General features: G+C 36.6%; 1 protein-coding gene across 10 annotated transcripts in view; it reads left to right on the plus strand.

Annotated features, from left to right (window-relative positions):
- Rbp6 (RNA-binding protein 6) overlaps window positions 1-18,425 on the plus strand; it is a 634,317-nt gene that overhangs the window by 165,874 nt on the left and 450,018 nt on the right. The window lies entirely within an intron of this gene.

Genomic DNA, 18,425 nt, shown 5'->3' on the forward strand with positions numbered 1-18,425 from the left:
AATATCTTTCATCACAATTGAATTTTTTTATATAAGATTTTAAAAAGTTTACATTTTAATTTATCATTTCTTATTCCCGCGTTACGTTGTTCAATTGCAAGTGTTGAAAATTTCATAGCTGCAGGAAGTTACATGCAGGTTCTAAAAATGAAAAAAAGTGTGACAAATCATAGAAACAACGATGCTCTTTTGGAAATTGCGCACCAGTCATCCACCTCATACCATTACGCTTAGCGTAGACGTACTATCGGATTGTATATGTACGATCGAGCGAGTGAAAAACGCAAATACTTTTAACGTTATTACCTTTATTCAATTGAATTGTACGCTTTTCGAGATATGCCCGCCGTCAGTCGCACGGAATCTTTCAGCGCGCTTTATAAACTCGCTCTTCTTCGCTTTGGGTTGTTTCTGCGAGATTTTTAGGATGTTCTGTGAGTTCGACTTTCATTGTCTTGCCGTACGAAGTTAAGTTGAGAAAATCGTTATTATATCTCCAGAATGCCCGGCAAGGAGAAAGTCGAAGTTAGAGAGGACGAGTAGCGGAAACAGTACATTATAGTTATAAAATTGAAGTGGAAGATCTAATTAAACGAACAAAAATATAAGTTTACTATTAACAATCTTCTATTCCATCAATCTTCTCTTACTTTTTAAATGCCTGACTTAATCATATAGTGAGGAAATTCATTTTTAATGTGTCGTTATTGCGTGAATACTTTTTATTGTTAATTAAGTGAGCATCCTCTAAAGAATTAAATATTATTACTTTGATACAGTTTGTTACTTATTCTTATCTGACACGGAAAATTTTTGCTAAAGCAATAAATTTCTCTCTTTCCATATCTCTCTCTCTCTCTTGTTAAAAGCATCTGTTTCATTAATCGATATAATAAGCGATAGCAAATTAGTAACACACGTATGTAACGCGTTCAGGAACGGTAATAAATCTAATAAAGCATTCCCCGCTAATCAGGAAATAACACTCTAATTAAGACGAACGATCCCAACCGGTGCTGTCGACCCGGGCTGCGTAACCGGGAAAAACATTTTCCAGCGAGTGAAAATTTCCTCGTAGCCTCTACGAACGTTGTGTAGCGTTGAAAATAATTAACATGGCGTGTCAGCGTGTTGTAAATAATTAATATTGCGTAGCTCATTTACAAACAGCCATTCAACTCTCGACATGCGACATGCGATAGACGCATTCGTACGCATTGTATTTATTATGCATCCATATATGTATATTATTATACATGCGTAAAAAATTAATTTAATCTGATTTGTTTATTAAGATCTACGTATGTGTACTTTCATTATAGTGAATCTTTTCCGCATGTATTCACACTTTTTTTACAATTAGTATTAAGTCTTAAGATTCTCAGTGACTATTTTTCTAATTTTTATGTATATATGTATACGTGTAATAGTTACATTAAAAAATATAGCGCTCTCGAATACATAGATTCCTTAGTCATGTATCGCTGTCAAGGGTTATATATGCCGATATATAATTTGTTCAATATTAATCATATATTATATATAATAATATTTAAATAATAAATTATAATAATATAAATATAGATACGCTAATTTTTTTCTGTGGACATATTGTATCTACGGTTTTTTAATTGCTAGTTTTCATTGTTGGTCGACGATTATATTTTACGTTTCGTTATTTTGCACCCTGCTGACGGCTAAACGGGGCGAGCGCGAGGGTTGAACGCATGTGAATTTGCCAGATGATCGCCATTGATACCGAATAATAAGCTCGTTTAAAACTGTCTGACGCAGCCATAACACGCGCCGAAAATGGCGTCCTAGATATTCGTTTCTATATTGGTATCTTCATTTAGTGCTTTGTTTTTTTTTTTTTTTGATACTCGGGTAAATCCTTGATACTCGGATATTTTGCATCTGAAATGCACGTTGTTGTGTTACATTGTCTTTAATAATATTATTTTTTATTTTTGATATTGTTATTTTCTCTTTTTCTGTTTTTTAGAATAAAATGCATTTGTTTTGAAAGGTAGATAGATGTTAGGTTAGAATATTTGATAAAACGTTTATATTAATAAAATTACATTATTTATTAATTATATTAAATTGTTTCTTTTTTATTTTGACCTGGTCAAAATAGCTTTGTATTTTGTAAATAATTTTATTAGTATATGCATTATTTTATTACTTATACGATATGAATTTAACTTTGCCATTATGCATGCTTTAATCAAAGGTATAATACTTTTTTCACAAAATGTTTTATGAAAAATTAAATTGGCACGTGCAAGTAAAAAATTGTAGTAAAAATTTGTTAAATTTTCTATTAGAGCAATATAACTTCTGAGGATAGTAATTGCAGTTAATTAGAGGCATATATGGTATATATACTATTCCACGTTTTTTTGCTCAAAAACTGTGTTATGGCATTATTCATAATTTTGTATTACTTCTATCGCTCGTACTTTTTTATGTGCTTTTATGTAGGATTTAGTTTTGAACTGTACAATAAATCTGATTTAATCTAATCTCCCTTACGTAATTTTACAATGATACCAGATGTGGTTGCGCATATTTAACTCACCGTTTCTAACGTTGCAACGCTACCGTTATGCATTTGCTCTTCTTCCTGTATATTTTAAAGCTTACACACGTATCAACAATACTATACGACTGAAGAGGTTTCACCCCAAGGTATCATAAAACTTGCCTCTCTCTCCTCTCCCTTTCTCTTTCTTCGCCATCATTGACTTTTCGCCTCTTTCTCATTTTTCTTACGATATTTCACCCCGCGTCTCTCTTCTCCCCCCCCCTCTTTCCTAGATTTAACTGCACCCGAAGTGCATAGCTTTCATATGCTACAATGTACGTTTTCTCGCGCGTTACCCAGATTGGCGCATCACATTCTCTATACCTCCACCGTCTCTACCGTCCTTACCGTTCCACCGCCGACTGCATTTTTCATTTCGCTCTTGGTTCATGACGTTATTACCCTTTACCCTCGTATTTTTGATACGACTTTATACATCAAGCTGTAGCAATCCTATTATACCGTGTGAACGCGACGGAGCGGATAATCGCGCTCGCTCGCTCGCTCGCTCCCTCGCAGAACGAACGTTTTAATCCTGATAATTGGATCCGCTTCAATTTTTTTATGCCGATTCATACGCGGACCGCGTCTGTGCCGCGCGCGTGTCTTATAGGTTTCTCTTTCCCAGCTGCGTTTATTGCATCTACTCGCGCGGGTGCAATTGCGGAAGTTGCGCGATGAGGGATTATGCTTGTTTGTATCCGGATCACGGCCGCTCCCGGTGTTGCAAATCGTTATGTGCAAAGTTTCACACTGCTATTCAGCATTAAAATTGTTGTATGCCGTGAACGAGTGCATTCAGCTTTTCAGGTACTTATTTCAGCAAGGCTGAGTCTCTTCTTCTCTACAGGGATTTGATCTTCTTAATGTCATTGAATTAATGAATGCATTGCATCGTGATAGAAAATATCACCAATACTTAGCACAGCATATATATCTACGATAATTATTTTTGTTTTATTTGATAAAGCAATTCACGCTTTTGCTTTATTATTTTTTGTCCGTTTTCTAAATTTATTTCCACCAACTTCTGCAAAATTTATTTCTGACGTATGACCTTTTTGAGGCAACTGATTTATTGGTAGATTCCATTGTTACGTGTATAGTGGGATACTTCCATTTTTACCGCAATGGGCGGTGCTTTAGGGGACTAGATATTTAACTTTTATCATACATAACGCAGAGAGAAAGAGAGAGACGAAAAGAAAGAGTAGGAAAAGGATAAGGAGAGAAAAGAACGATTAAAAGTACTTATCCACATTGTTTCGCATAAATACATTTTGTTGAAATACAGCTTTTTGGATATTTACTAAAAATTAGTGCATAATGTATACGTAAATTTTGCGTTATCGCGCGCACACATCATTCTCCTTTTCCTTCTGACGGCAGATCAGCGGATTCGATTAATCTAATCCCTTGTGATTCTCTTCTATGGGCTCCCTTCGGGATGCGGAAAACGCAGTGAGAAAACGCGCCGTCGCGCAACCCGGGCCATTCGTTCTTGTGCGAATTTATGGTTTCGCACAGTGACGGCGCGGCGTCGAGTCGGCTAACGAACTGACCTGCCGCGGTTTAATTTAAAACCACCGGCGAGTGGGTCTCTTCCGGTCGATTAGGAGCTGGACAAGTCTTTCCTGAAGGAGGGCCGGCGTTCTATCTCTCTTTCTCTCGCTCTCTCTTCCTACCTTTCTGTTTCACCCCTTTCCTCCTGCACCTCTCTCGCTCGTTTTCACCACCCACGATGTTTCTGCTCGCAGTGTTATCCGGTCGCGTTTATTTACTGATACCGCGTTCTCGAGCTAGCCACACGATCGTGTGTACATAAATCCAGTTAGCCCTTTGCACTCGTCTTTCTTCCCCATGCCCCGTTATCACTCTCCTTCGTTTTCACTCCCTCTTCCGTTCGTTGCGATTTTCTCGCGCGAGCTTCCGACTTTTCACTGAAGTTGTCACGTTATTTAACTCGGATTTTTACGAGAGAACCGTAAATGGCAGTTGAATTCGTTTGAGGTGATCGAGAATTGCTGATTATTTATAGAAAAATAGTTTTGTTATAATAGAGATTTATGACTGTGATATTGCAATTATATATGTATGATTTATATTTATATTTGCATATAGGTTGATATAAAAAGGTACATTGTTTTTCTATTAGGAGCTTTTTGAAAAAGGGATCGAAGCAACTTTCTATATACATAAAGAAAGGTATTTATTAGATTACAACTTTTCTAATTCTTCTTTATTATGAGAAATATATTAATAACTTAGTATGTTATTATTTGTTTGTATTATAACTATTTATCTTTGTTCTACAGCAATGAACAACATTCATTTTTTTTTCTGGTATACACTTGTACATATTATATTTTTTCTCATATTTCCGCTTATTGACTTACAATCTAGCTGTTCGTATATGTAAATATAATTATATATATTATTATTAAGATAATATTTAATAAAATTTATGTATTATATTATCTCGCTCCTGCTGCTACGTCGGGAATGTTCACGATGTAATATTCCATTTACGGTAGAACGAGGTTTCAACAGGACGATTATTCGCGAACTCGCGCCGTTGCTACAACTCGCTACCGCCGGTTAGCGACTTGCTGAACGTGGCGCATTTGCGGAATGCAATTTTACGTACGAAATGTGACGTTACATAAGTTATCGTGGGTAATGCACCGGGAACGAGGTCGTCGCTAATTGTAAGATGGCGCAGAGGAAGTGCCTGTGGAAGGGGGCGAGGGTACAGGGAAACATACGCCGGCACATAGAGTACATGCGTGTGCGTGCAATTATGACATGAAGCTGCAGGTGCACTCTCGATGCGCTTGCCACGCACGGTGAACGCTCGTGTGTTTGCAAATCTTTCCTCTCCTTTTGGCTCTGCAGTTCTCTCTCTCTCTCTCTCTCTCTCTCTCTCTCTCTCTCTCTCTCTCTCTCTCTCTCTCTCTCTCTCTCTCTCTCTCCCCTTTGCTACAAAGAATCTTGTTTGATTTAAAATGATCTTTTACTGTAAAGTAAATTTTTTTTTTTTTTCTTATTGCATAGTATTACAGTTTTTATTTATTACAATTTTCTATGTGTTGTTTATTCTATATATATATATATATATATATATATATATATATATATGTGTGTTGTTTATATAACTCAATATTAGAAAAAGATCTGAAATATCATATACATATAAGTATTTCAATTTTATCTTTTTTTTGCTTACCGTTTTTCTTTGCTTGCGCGTTGTCCTTTCTTTTGATTTTTCTTTTCTCTGTTACTTGTTTCTTTTGCTCTAAAACTTGTTTAATTTGTGTGTGTCTCGTCCTTTTCTTTTTATTTTTCTTTTTTTAAATCTTGATTCTCCTATCCATCTCTCTTCTTTCTGCAGTTTCCGTCAACAGGCGTTAGTATTCAGCGGACATGCACGTATTTGTTGATGTAACACAAATAAACCGTGCATATATGTCCTGTTTGTAACGCTCGTATGTTTAAGCAAGGGATGTTGTTTCTCTCAGACTGTTCTCTCTCTCTCTCTCTCTCTCTCTCTCTTTTTAATTGTCTTCCTTTTTCTTGAAGTTTTTCTTTATTATATTTCTGATTTTATTTCCTTTTTGCTTTATTTCTCATTCTGTCTCCTTAGATATCATAAATTACTTTGCTGGCTTGACAATTTATTGAAAATCATTTGATTTCTATATTAGATCATTTATATTCATTTTATAAGTGCCATAAAAAAATGCATAAAAATTAATAAATATCTGTAGATATATTACAGATGTTAAATTATACTGACTTTGTAAATAAAAAATGGATTAAAAAGATATCACAACCAGCAATTTTAAAACATCCATAAATTATTTTATTCTTTACTGAGAAACGTTTTATTAATAGTGCGTGAGTTTTTTATTATTTCTCAATTCCGATTTATTGTGTCAACTTCAAAAATTATAACATTAATATAACAATATTCTTTATTTTTTAAATAAATGATGCCCTGCTTTGATATCATTCTTTGAAAAATCATCTGGGTAACGGTAAAGCCATATGTAACCTCTGAATAATGGGTTATAACATATACGATTTATATCGCATATCTACACACATATACGCACACATATATCATAACAAATCAGACTTTAATTAGATTTTTCTGCATCTACTTCTCTTCTTTGGATAAAATCTTCCAATGCAACAACATCGCTCTAGCAGCGCCAAGCCACGATATTTGTTTGTTCTTCTAGGAAGGAATACCGGGCAAACCTGGTTTTCCGGACTGGAAAAACCATCGAAAAACAGAACAATTTGTATATCCGCGGCAGTCGGAAGCGCTCGGCTTCGTCCGAGCTATAAATCGGCGCGCTCATCTTTAAAATATGGGGATGCCGAGATATTTGGATTTGGGCATGTCGAAGCGAGCAAGAACCGCGGGTAGAACCAAAAGGGGCGAAGAGAAGGGGTGGGGAACCAGGGGGGGGGTGGAGAGCTTGGTAACAGGAAGTCGCAAAGGTTCGTAGTAAAGATGTCATCTCCCCGCCAACCGGGGGCGGCGGGTTTATTTGCAACGGGTGCATCGCCGGCGTCGGTCGCGCGTTTCGCCTCTTCGCTCCCCTCGTTCCTTTTGGCCTTTTCCCTTTTCCCGCCAGTGCAGCCTCGTAAATTGCACGGCAAATAATTGATAGGCGAAGGCGATGTCTCTATTCCCGTTGGCAGCACTTGTAAAGGAGCCGCGATTTATTCCGCCTCACCGCCTCACCGCCTTGCTGTCCGCTACTGATATAAATGGCTTTGCTACCGGAGAATATGCGGGATGGAGCGGAGAGGAGGAGATAGAAGACAGGGTACCGCCACCGCCGCCGCCACCGTTACCGCGAGAAAGAAAATGTTTGTGGGCCCCGGAGGAGGAAGGAGACGCCGCGGAAAATCGCACGGAAAATTCCGCGCCAGTTAGACTTTTTCTTCCTCTTTCTCTCTCTTGCGCTCTCCTCTTCGCTCCCTACATCGAACACGCGCGTATCCGCGCTTTACGCTTTAAATGACGGCCCGTTTCCCCTTTTTCCTCTCCTTTGACCTCCCGTTTTGGCAAGCAGATGACCAGGATAGGAAACATCACCGTCTGGAGCGCTGCCATTTTTGCGGTAAGGAATACGTCGGCTCGTAAATTACTTCGAGGCCGTCGTATCAGTTCGATGTGTTTCGCGATAGTTTTTTTTTTTAATCCGTAGAATCGGATCCATTAACGCACATTAATGACTTCCTCCTCGCTTTTGCGCAGGGCTTTGGAAATTGTGGTGAATCTCTGATTTGAAATTCTATGGAGCCTCCTATGTCACAATTCAGCATTGAATCCGTCAAAACATTAATATTACTAATTATTTTATTTATTTGTAATTAAAAGGAGTGTTCCATTATGATTATACAAAAGAAACTCTGTTTGTATTACGATTATAAAAAAATTAAGTGCACATATGTGCGGGTACGGATTGTTATAATTCTAAAATATGAAATTTAATATTTCTCCTCCTCTACACAGTAAAAAATAAAATGTTAATTGTAACATTAAATTTTGAGTTAAAATAACTCATTCATCGTGTGTTACTTGTTGACAAATTAGAAATGTTAATTTATTGACATTATATTTTACATTTATATTTGTTCTTTTAATTTTAAATATAATGTAAAAATAACTTGTAAAAAATGTCGATATAATATATTTGAACAAACGATAGTTATTTCAACTTAAGAGAAATGTTGTTTTGAACATTTGATTGTGGTAAATTTGATTATTTTGTATGTCAAAGTTACGATTATTTGAGAGAGAAGATTTACTTTAACTTTTGTTTATGTTAAAATAACTTTAAGGTGTGTTCATTTTTTGAAATAATTATGTTAAAAGAACTCAAAATAATATTCAATTTCTAAATGACATACATATAAAATGTTAAGTTATCACGTTGACATTAATATAACAGATAAAAATGTTACGAAAATAATAACATAGCTGTTGTATGTTAATTTTACATTGAAATAATAGTCAAATCTTGGTAACGCAAGAAAAGTTTAACATTTGGACGCAAGATTTTTTACTGTGTATTCAATAGAAAAGCTAATATGAAAAATTAGAAGCAATTAAATGTTTTAGGGCTCTGTATATAATTAATGATAGTACAATATTTGAAATTAGGATTATGAAAATAAACGACTATTTTTATCAAATACTGATATATCGTTTCGGTTATCATTCGGACGGATTCAGGAATTCAGGTTTTTTTTTCGAAGTTTTGTTCATGGATAAAGCACTCCTTCGGTCGATAGCCATTGAGGATAGTCGAAGAAGCGGTCTAACAAACGCATTCACGCGAGCATCGTTATATCTCGCGAAAACGCGGCAATGGATGTACATTCGCATTCTTTTCTTCTCTCTGTCTCTCTGCGAAATTTTTTTTAACGATCTGCCCGGGTACCGTGGCCGACAATGTAGTCGGGATTGCGAACGACTTTCTTTGCACAGTATTTCCGCGAATTTGTAGACAATTTGACATTGTGCGCTCCGAAAAAAGCTTTGTTGCGATGAAATGCAAATCGCATACGCGATCGCACGATTAAGACAGAAACATATCGCGTCAATGGAGGATCGTATGTTTTTGTTATTTTATGTTACAATTAATAATATTAAAAGCCTTTTTTTAGTTATATTTTTAATTGATCTTCACAATTTTTTGATGAGATATTTAAGCTTTATTTTCATTTAGTTTCACATAAACTTTACTTTTTGAATTTAAATTTGTATTAGTATTTGTATGACTATTAGTATTTTTTATTTGGATTAAAGATTTAATTTTGTACAGAAAGAAATTAGTTACAAATTCTACTAAATATGTGTATAATTAAAAGAAGTTAGTAGTTTTAGTATCTATATATTATATTCTAGATTATATTATAGATAAATTACGGCCTTTGAAAAATATTGAATTTTATTTTGCTAAAACAGTATCTTATTTTATTAGAAAATTATTACATTTTGTTACAAGCTACTCATACACATATACCGCACAGCTGCGCAAATAGAGGCGCAAAGAATGTGGTGGTGAATTCAGATGAATGAGAAAGTGAGAGATAATGCAAAAGAGTGGACGAGGATAAAAGACAGGGGCAGGCGGAAAAGAAGGGCGAGCATTGTTGCCCGTGGTCCGTAATTAGGCTGAATGGCGCTTTTCATGGGACAGCCCTTTTTGAAACGAACGCGGCTCGACGCCGCCTGCGACGAAATATCACTGGGCGATAATTAACGCGTTATCGCGTCCAAACCGGCCGGCTGTGTGGTATATAGCAGGAGAATTTAACCGCGCGATTAACGAATTCACCGAGAGTTGTAGTGCGCGCGCCGACTTCGCTCTTTGCATGGAGTGGTGAGCTGAAAAATAATATTGTGCGCCGAATGAAATATTTGAAAAGTCCGTGTTGTTTGCGACATTTGTTCGTGAAATATCAGTCAAGGTATTAATACTCATGTATCTATATATTTCAACTTTTTTTACGATCTGTAAAGTAACGAGACTTTTTCTATTATAATTTTAACCGCACGATTAAATTTCTATTTTCTATTTTTATCTGTGTGTGTTTTAAGTGTATTATTGTTAACTAAACCGTCCTATTTAAATTTTTCTTCGGACTTTGTTAAGACTACAGTTCACTACAGTTCATGACAGATATGACGATTGTGATCTTGGATTCTAAATAACCGATTTAATTGGTTTAATTGTATATGCTTCATCAAAGATTCATCGCCTTTCTTAATACAGAACTAAAAGTGCATCATTTGTGTCATTTAATAGCAACATTATTATCGAGATTAACACAAAGCACGAGAAATTAAAAGGCAAAACAATGAAAATGAACGCCATCTAAAATATAAAGCAAAGAGTTTTTTAAATTAGTTTATCAAGGGAGGAGATTTCTAAACGTTCGTCTACGCTTCGTTATAATCCAGACTATAGAGCTGCAAATTGCAAAGGGACAGTGAATACTAACTAGAGTTAATTGAGCGAGGCAGTTAGAGCAAGTGACTCTGAAAATGCGTCCGTACTTGCCGTAGTGTGCACGACAGCCAGTCTGTTCTGTTATATGCTGCCGCCGCGTTAAAATATCCGCGCGGCTCGCAATTCGGTACGAGGCATTTATCGGCCGAATAATATTCGCGAGTCACGTCGACAAAATGTTTAACGGTTCGCGCGACGGCGATTAATGAGATATTTTAACTGGGCGAAATAGATTACGCACGCCGACCGCCATTCGAAACAATCAAACTGCCCGTTTGGACCGCCGCCAATCCCTCGACCGTATAAACGTGCGAATTTATTATAAATCCGCGACAGACGTGCGTTCGCAACGACCCATCGATCGCGGGAGCAAAAATCAACGGGGGTTTGATTGATTAATTTCCCGTCATCGTTTGAGTTCTTTTTTATGCGCGAATAATGTTGCTCGTGCGAATGCAGAAATCTGGAATGAAATAACGGAATGTGGCTGCCGTTTGTTGCAATGACAGCAATCGGAGCAATAGCATTACGAAGCAAATAATAATGCGATGTTACAATGAGTTATTATATGCTCAAGTAGAATTGTATTCTACTTGAATAAAAGAAGGCACGCGAACGCGGTTATAATAATGCATATAGAAAAAGTTGAATTCTCAAATGTTAACAATGTTTAAATCTTTTAATAGCTTACAATTTTTGAGAGGGAGGGAGGGAGAGAGGGAGGGAGGGAGGGAGGGAGCGAGAGAGAGAGAGAGAGAGAGAGAGAGAGAGAGAGAGAGAGAGAGAGAGAGAGAGAGAGAGAGAGAGAGAAAGCGCACATACTTTGCATATATAAGCTTCGCTGCTCTCGAAGCGAGTCCCGTCGCCTCGCGTTTCCTCTCGTTCTCTGGTGCGTTTCTCCCTCGTTTATTGCTACCTCTTCCTTTTACTTTTGTCCTTTTTCGCCATCGTGCCACTTGCGTGTACGAGACCGTTCCGTAAGAAACGGAACAGAGCTCGTTGCTTTTGTTGAAATATAAGCAATTTTTTTCTTTTTTTCACTCTTGCTTATTCGCACTGTTTACCTGTGGATGAAGGGGAAGGGAATATAATTGGACGAAATACAGAACTGATTTTAAATGAAAGTTACTGTGAAGAAAAGAATGATTTTATAAATTAATTAATAAGAATCGAAAATTTTTATATTGATTCAAAAATTATATTAATTAAATTGTGTTAATGAAATCTATGTTTACTAAATTGTATATTGGAATAATAATTGAATGAGTAATAAAATAATTGATATTTATCAAATTCATAAAAGTATAAAAATTAAAGGGTACTTGAAAAAGTAAATTTGATAAATATGAGAAGTTATTCAGTTCAATAATTAGATTCCAGACCATCAATAATGATAATGTTCTGAATTTTTCTAAATCTTTTCTAAATTGATTTAAAAACAATTTTTTATGAATGTTATAATTGCGTACTGAAATTTACGAAATAAATGTGATAGAGTTACAAGAAGATTCGAAAAGTTTTTGCTCCAACCTGATATTAATATATTGATATACATCCGGTAGGAAATTATCATCCTCGCGATTCTTTATGAGGAGTGAGTTAGACCGGCGACGCATCCTCGCGACGATCAACAACGTTATTTATCGCGACGGTAAGTTTTCAATTGCGGTCTTGCGAGAAGTTATGGCGCAAAACCCAATCCTTTTTCCAGAGACGCGCTCGCGTCGCCGGAAGAAGCTCTCGCGGCCAATAAATCATCGTTAATGATTCGACCTCTGGCACAATCTCAGATCTCTCATCCCCGTTGTAAGTATTAATGTCAGCCGCGATATTGCTCTATCAACGTGTACCGTAATTTATAGCGAGCCTTGCTTGCGTCCTGGGAACTAATAAGCCCGCCCGATGCTATTCTCCGGGCCGACCTATTCCTCTTTCGATTGCTCTTCAGTTTCCGCACAATGGCGTGTCGAAATTTCTCCTGAAACCGCCATTCTTTCGAGAATCGCCAACATTGTCGGAACGAAGCGCTATAGATTCCCGATATCCACTTGCAACGAACGAGAAGAAATATAGGACAAGACGGGAGAAGATCTTTAAGACATTTTTAATATATTGAAACATAATTTCTTCCTCGTGTCATTTATGTTCGTATTTATGTCGAGAATCGTATTTTGCTCACTGCTTTGCATTACTCATTTTTATTTACATGTGTGTGTGAATCTATACCTCTTTTAATAAAATTGTTTACTCATGCATGACTTTCTCTCTCTCTCTCTCTCTCTCTCTCTCTCTCTCTCTCTCTCTCTCTCTCTCATTGCTATTTCTTTTTCTCTTCTAATTTCTATCTCGCTATATTTAATACACGAACTTTTTGACAAATTCTACTGGTTTTCGTGTAAAACTGATTTGTGAGTGAGAAAGTAAGAAAATAAGAATCGCGAAGGAAGAATGAGAGGGAAAGAGGGAAGGAAAAAAGCGAAGGTAAACTCTAGTCTTTTGGAAGAATGGTGACGCGAAACTTGCGGTGAGAGAGAGGATGTTAAGGAAAAGCAGAGCTTAGATGGAATCTGTCGATGAAGACCGGTACCTTAGCTCTCTTTCGAGATTTTCACGACGATAATCGTCCCGCTCGAGATTCTCAAGGCGAAACGTCGAAGAAAACGGGTGGGAAAGAAAGGATGACGGGGATGGCCCAGGGAGTAGCGGAAGGATCGGAGGGGATGTACGACGGACTTATTCCTTTGGCGGAGTGGGAAATCGACCTTGGTAATCCAGCGTTCCCGAGGGCCGACTGTTCCACGTTTCTTACGGAGCAATCTGCTTGATGATTTCTTCTTCGGGGTTCGTGCAGCCCGCCAGCCCAGCCACTTGGCTCCGCACCGCTTTGAAAGTCGGAGGGCTTCCTTTCGGATCGCAGCGGCTCGAAGGGCACGGCGATAGATAAACCCGGGATAAATAGGAGTTGCTTTTAAGAGTTGCTCTTAAAAGTTTGGAAAGTCCGCTGTTCTTATTTATCGCGAGTACTCTATCAGGATTATACGCTGCACCTTCACTTATCTAATGGAATCGGATCCGAGCTATACTCGCAATTGTAACAATGATATTGATTTCAATTTGTATATGAGTGAAATACTTTTAATTAATTTAGTATATGCCGTATTAAAAATAAATATATTAAATATATTTCAATGGCTTTTTTTTAGAAATAAAGTTAAAAACATTGTTATTTATTTATAAGACAAATCATTAATGTTTGAACTCTAATATTAAAAATTAAAGAACTTTGATGAACTAAATTTTTGAGGATGCAAATAGGTTATAAAATGCTACTTTTTATTTAATCTCAGAGTAATTTAAGACTCAAGATTGATCCTCCAAATATAATATAAAATTTGAAAGAAAGTGCGCTATTTTATATTAAGTAAATGAGAAATAATGTTTTCCGTAATCGTTAGGTGAATCTAAATTTATCTTATAGGGAGGAAAATTTCAGAGATTATTTTCTAACTGATATTTTTCTTACATACGCGCAGTATGAGTAACAAGTAATTGGCATAAATAGTAGAAAATGTCTATTTGCGGGCGTTTTAATGGCGATTTGCATGCTTAGGCTAATCGTTGACAAAGCTAGCGAAAAAGGAAGGAAACGGAGTCAGGATTTTAGAGGAGGGCGAAAAAGAACACAAGAAAAAAGAGAGCAGGCCGCACGCAAAGGTGGCGATTTGCGTGCGGATCACGTTTTTATACAATGCGTCTCTGGCATTGTGATTTCACTGTAATGAGAGAGCACGCGCGTGCAAATTGTTCCATCTTCTTTTCGGCGCTGTGACACATCTCTCTCTTTCCTTACATTCGCTTGCTCACTTAGCCCCAATTTTTTTGTCATCTTATGTCATTTAATCTCGATACTTTTATGTTTTATTTCATTATATTATTTTTACTTTTGTAGCGTATTACTTTATAGTTTAGAAAGTAAATTTGTCTTCTTACAACTTTCTGTTTCCTAAGTACAATTTTATTCTCATTCTCTTTCTCATATTTATTAGCTTACACATTTGTTTATTTACTCTCTTCTGTACTCGTTTGTCTCTCTTGGTCTCTTTCTCCCTCTTTAGTGCTACAGTTTCCTTTGTTCCGGCGGCACCCTTTATGTAAATCTTAATGGCTACGACGCGACGACCGAAAGTCACGAGTTATAGTTAGTTATAGCCCTCTTTACTATCATACGCGGATGATTCCGGCATTTTTCTTCTTTCTTTTCTCTCATTTGCTATCCTCATCCGTTCCCGCTATCCTCTTTCTTCCTGCATTTCTCCCAGATCGGGAGAGAACGAGGGCGAAAGATGACGCGACTCTTTTACCGCGAACCTGTTGATTTCCATGAAAAATATAGGGCGATAGCGACTCCAGTTAACGTGAATCGGCCATGAAACAGTATCACGGCGATGATTAACGAGCAAATGATTATCCGAGTAATTTCGATATTGATATTTTCGCGCAAGTCCGGAAATGATGAATGTTCCGAATGTAAAAATTTGCTCTTTAGCTTTTGAAAAGTGAAACGGAAATTTTGTGCTTCAAATTTATTACATAACAACATTATTCATGTTTAGAAAATAAATAAATCATCGTGAGATTTCCAATATCTTCGATAAAAATGATAAAAATTTAATGGTCGAGAGATTGCCTTTGGACTGAAAGAAAAATGTGGAATTATAAGAAGCATAATGATGGAAAGTACATCGGAGGATAATGGTGGTGGCATCTCATGGGATGTTGTATGTGTAGATGAGTCATCTGGGAATCTTTGATAGGATGTCGATCCCATCTTTGTTATACACCGATAGACTTTGCCATTCTCTATCTTTAGTTGATTATATATAATATGCGCGCGCGCGCGCGCGCGCGTGTGTGTGTGTGTGTGTGTGTGTGTGTGTGTGTGTGTGTGTGTGTGTGTGTGTGTGTGTGTATTATATATATTATATATATGTATGTGTATACAGGGTGTACTAGAAAGATGGGTATCCCGAATTAACTTGAACGGATGACGTTTTGATCATCCTTCTCTCCTAGGTCCTGAATCTAGGTCAAGTTCAAGTTCACCACCAGATGCCCATTTCCAAACCCTAAAACTTTTGTATTTAACATTTTTTTTTTTTCAAAAATGTTATCCGTTTAAGTTAATTCGGGGTACTCATCTTTCTGGTACACCCTGTATATATCTCTCTCCCGTATTCGACACATCACGCGATAGATTGCACGCTACTCGCGCAGACGATAAAAACAGGAGGTAAGGGGATGGACAGGATCGGAAGGGAGTGATATAAGTGAGAATTGTGTGTCTTACTCGCGGTCCTTTTCTGTTACAGTCGAATCCTTATCGAACTCTTTTTCTCCTCACATTTCCCTTCTACTTTCACTCTATCCTCTTCGTCTTCTTCCTTCTCTGAATCTTCTACGTGCCCTCTTGCCCTGCCGTAATTTTCCACGCCGTGATATCCACTCTCGATCATGGAGCGTGTCGGCGTTTAGTCTTACTTTTATTTGAAATTGAAACGAAATTGAGACCTCGATACGCTCTCAATCCGATCTCGGACACACTTCTCCCGTCTCATCTTCGTCTCTCATCCGTACCTTCTATACCGTGCAGTATAAGACTCTTCCTGTTCTGATTCACTATCCGAACGAGCTTTTACCGAAGGGAACGAGATGAAATTTGTAGGAACCCGCAAGTGTGCTCTTGCGGATTCCTGCCTCTATAAATAAATATTTCGACGGAATTTTGAGTTCTTTGTATTATCCAAAGATATTTGTTAAGATACCGTTTCACGCGTCAATTGTTTCTGTTATCAGAAGTAAACTTACAATTAGAGATAATTTTTGTATATCTATAGTACTGGAATTTTAATTTATTTTAAATGTACTTGTTTCTATATTTCAAGATTTTATTTAGATAAAGAACTCATAACGGTAAAAACTTAAAAAATTAACAATAGTATTAATAATAAAAAATGAGCGATATAGCTCCAACATACATAATCTTATCTTAATAATCAAAATAATCCAAATTATTTACCAGTATAGAAGTGGATCATAGGATTTCTTTTTATGAAATACTAGATACACAGGCGCTATGCGCGTGTTATTTAGCTTTGATATATTATACTGTTACTGTTACACTATATAGTTATTAACCTCTTGATACGCACAATTGTCAAAATATGCAATAACAGCCGCTCATGAAGTAAGCGAGAGAACCAATCGGAATCGCGGAAAAGCGACAATAAACTTCGATGTATGCAAGTACCGACTTTACATGCCTTTTTGAGAAGTGGGTTCTCTTTATGTCTTTGTTGTTTTTAATGCATTAAGTAAACATTATTAATATAGCTTGCGACAGAAATTATTAAAGTTTATCTTTAAATTTACGAGAACGCGCAATTGGCTGTGGCAATAGTTATTGCGACTTACATCTGGATATCTGATATAGATGTAATGATAAATTTCCGAATCTCTAGAGGATGGGTTCGAAGCAACGCGAGGAAAAGGGAGTATTGGTTGACTGGAATGTTCAGGATAAAATCTTATGCTTTATCGGGGCGGGAATTCGCCGCATCGGAGAATTTCTCGCGATAACTGCACGCGGTGCCAAGCTGTGCTTGCCGGGTTCTTCGCGGCGACAAATTAGACCAACGTCAGTTTCTCTCCTTTCTACCGTATAACCGGCATTTCTTAATGGATTCTTGACGCTCGAGTTGCTGCGCGAATTGCGCTCCACGACGTGAAAGAATGTCGTTCAAGATATGCGATAGTGTACGTTTCTGATAACTGTGAAGACGTCAGATTATCCGCAAAGTCGATCGTTTATTCAAGAATGTCGCGATTATCATCTGGCGAATTTTGTACACGAAAGCGATGCACGAAATATTTATAATCGAGCCTTTAGCTTATCAAAAAATAAGTGAGAGTTCTTTTTTCAAGCTCAGGTAGGTTAGTCTGGTTATAGATATTAATTTGGAAGATTAAAATACTCTAATGAGTTCATAGCTTGGAAAATATAAGCGGATAACAAAATTCTATTCTTATAAATATAAAATGGTGTTATAAGTATAAGTGGATTTTATGAAATATTTTATACTCGATATTTAACTAAACGCTAAAGTTTTACGCTGGTTATAATAGTTTTATTTTTATATATTTATTTTATATTAAATGGATCTTACATATATATATATATATATATATATATATATATATATAAGATTATTTTAGTAGAATCTTATTTTGAATGATATTTATAAAAAAGTCTTTTAACTTATTTATCTAGACAAATTTGATTAAGATATATTCCACTGTTCTAAAATGAAGAATCTCAAGACTTACTTCACGTACGTATTTAAGGAATAATTTATTAATGTCTATTATTAGCACTACATTAAAAATATTGACAATAATATTAAATATTTTTACAATTAATTAAATTCCGTTTTAGTTTAATTGTTATGAAGTACGTGGCATATTTTATGATAACGAAAGAAGCCTTGTATCCCTTCGTATTAATTTCTACGCAAACAGATCAACAATTGTTACGTTATCGAGCGCACATTTGCGCGCTAACACTTGCTCGACGGCGAAGCCATCTTTAGCAGCCAATATCTCTCTCTTTCTATCTCTCTTTCTCTCCTTGGTTCTTCCTCCGTCAATTCTACTCTACTCCATCTTGCCTAATCCCCGATGCTGGTACCGAGAAACTCGCTGGAGTGCTTCTAATCAGCGGCAAGACCCGTCAAGTTCCT

The sequence above is a fragment of the Temnothorax americanus genome, unplaced genomic scaffold (assembly GCF_048541705.1).
Source record: "Temnothorax americanus isolate GAGA-0224 unplaced genomic scaffold, ASM4854170v1 Scaffold1, whole genome shotgun sequence".
NCBI classification, from domain to species: domain Eukaryota; kingdom Metazoa; phylum Arthropoda; class Insecta; order Hymenoptera; family Formicidae; genus Temnothorax; species Temnothorax americanus.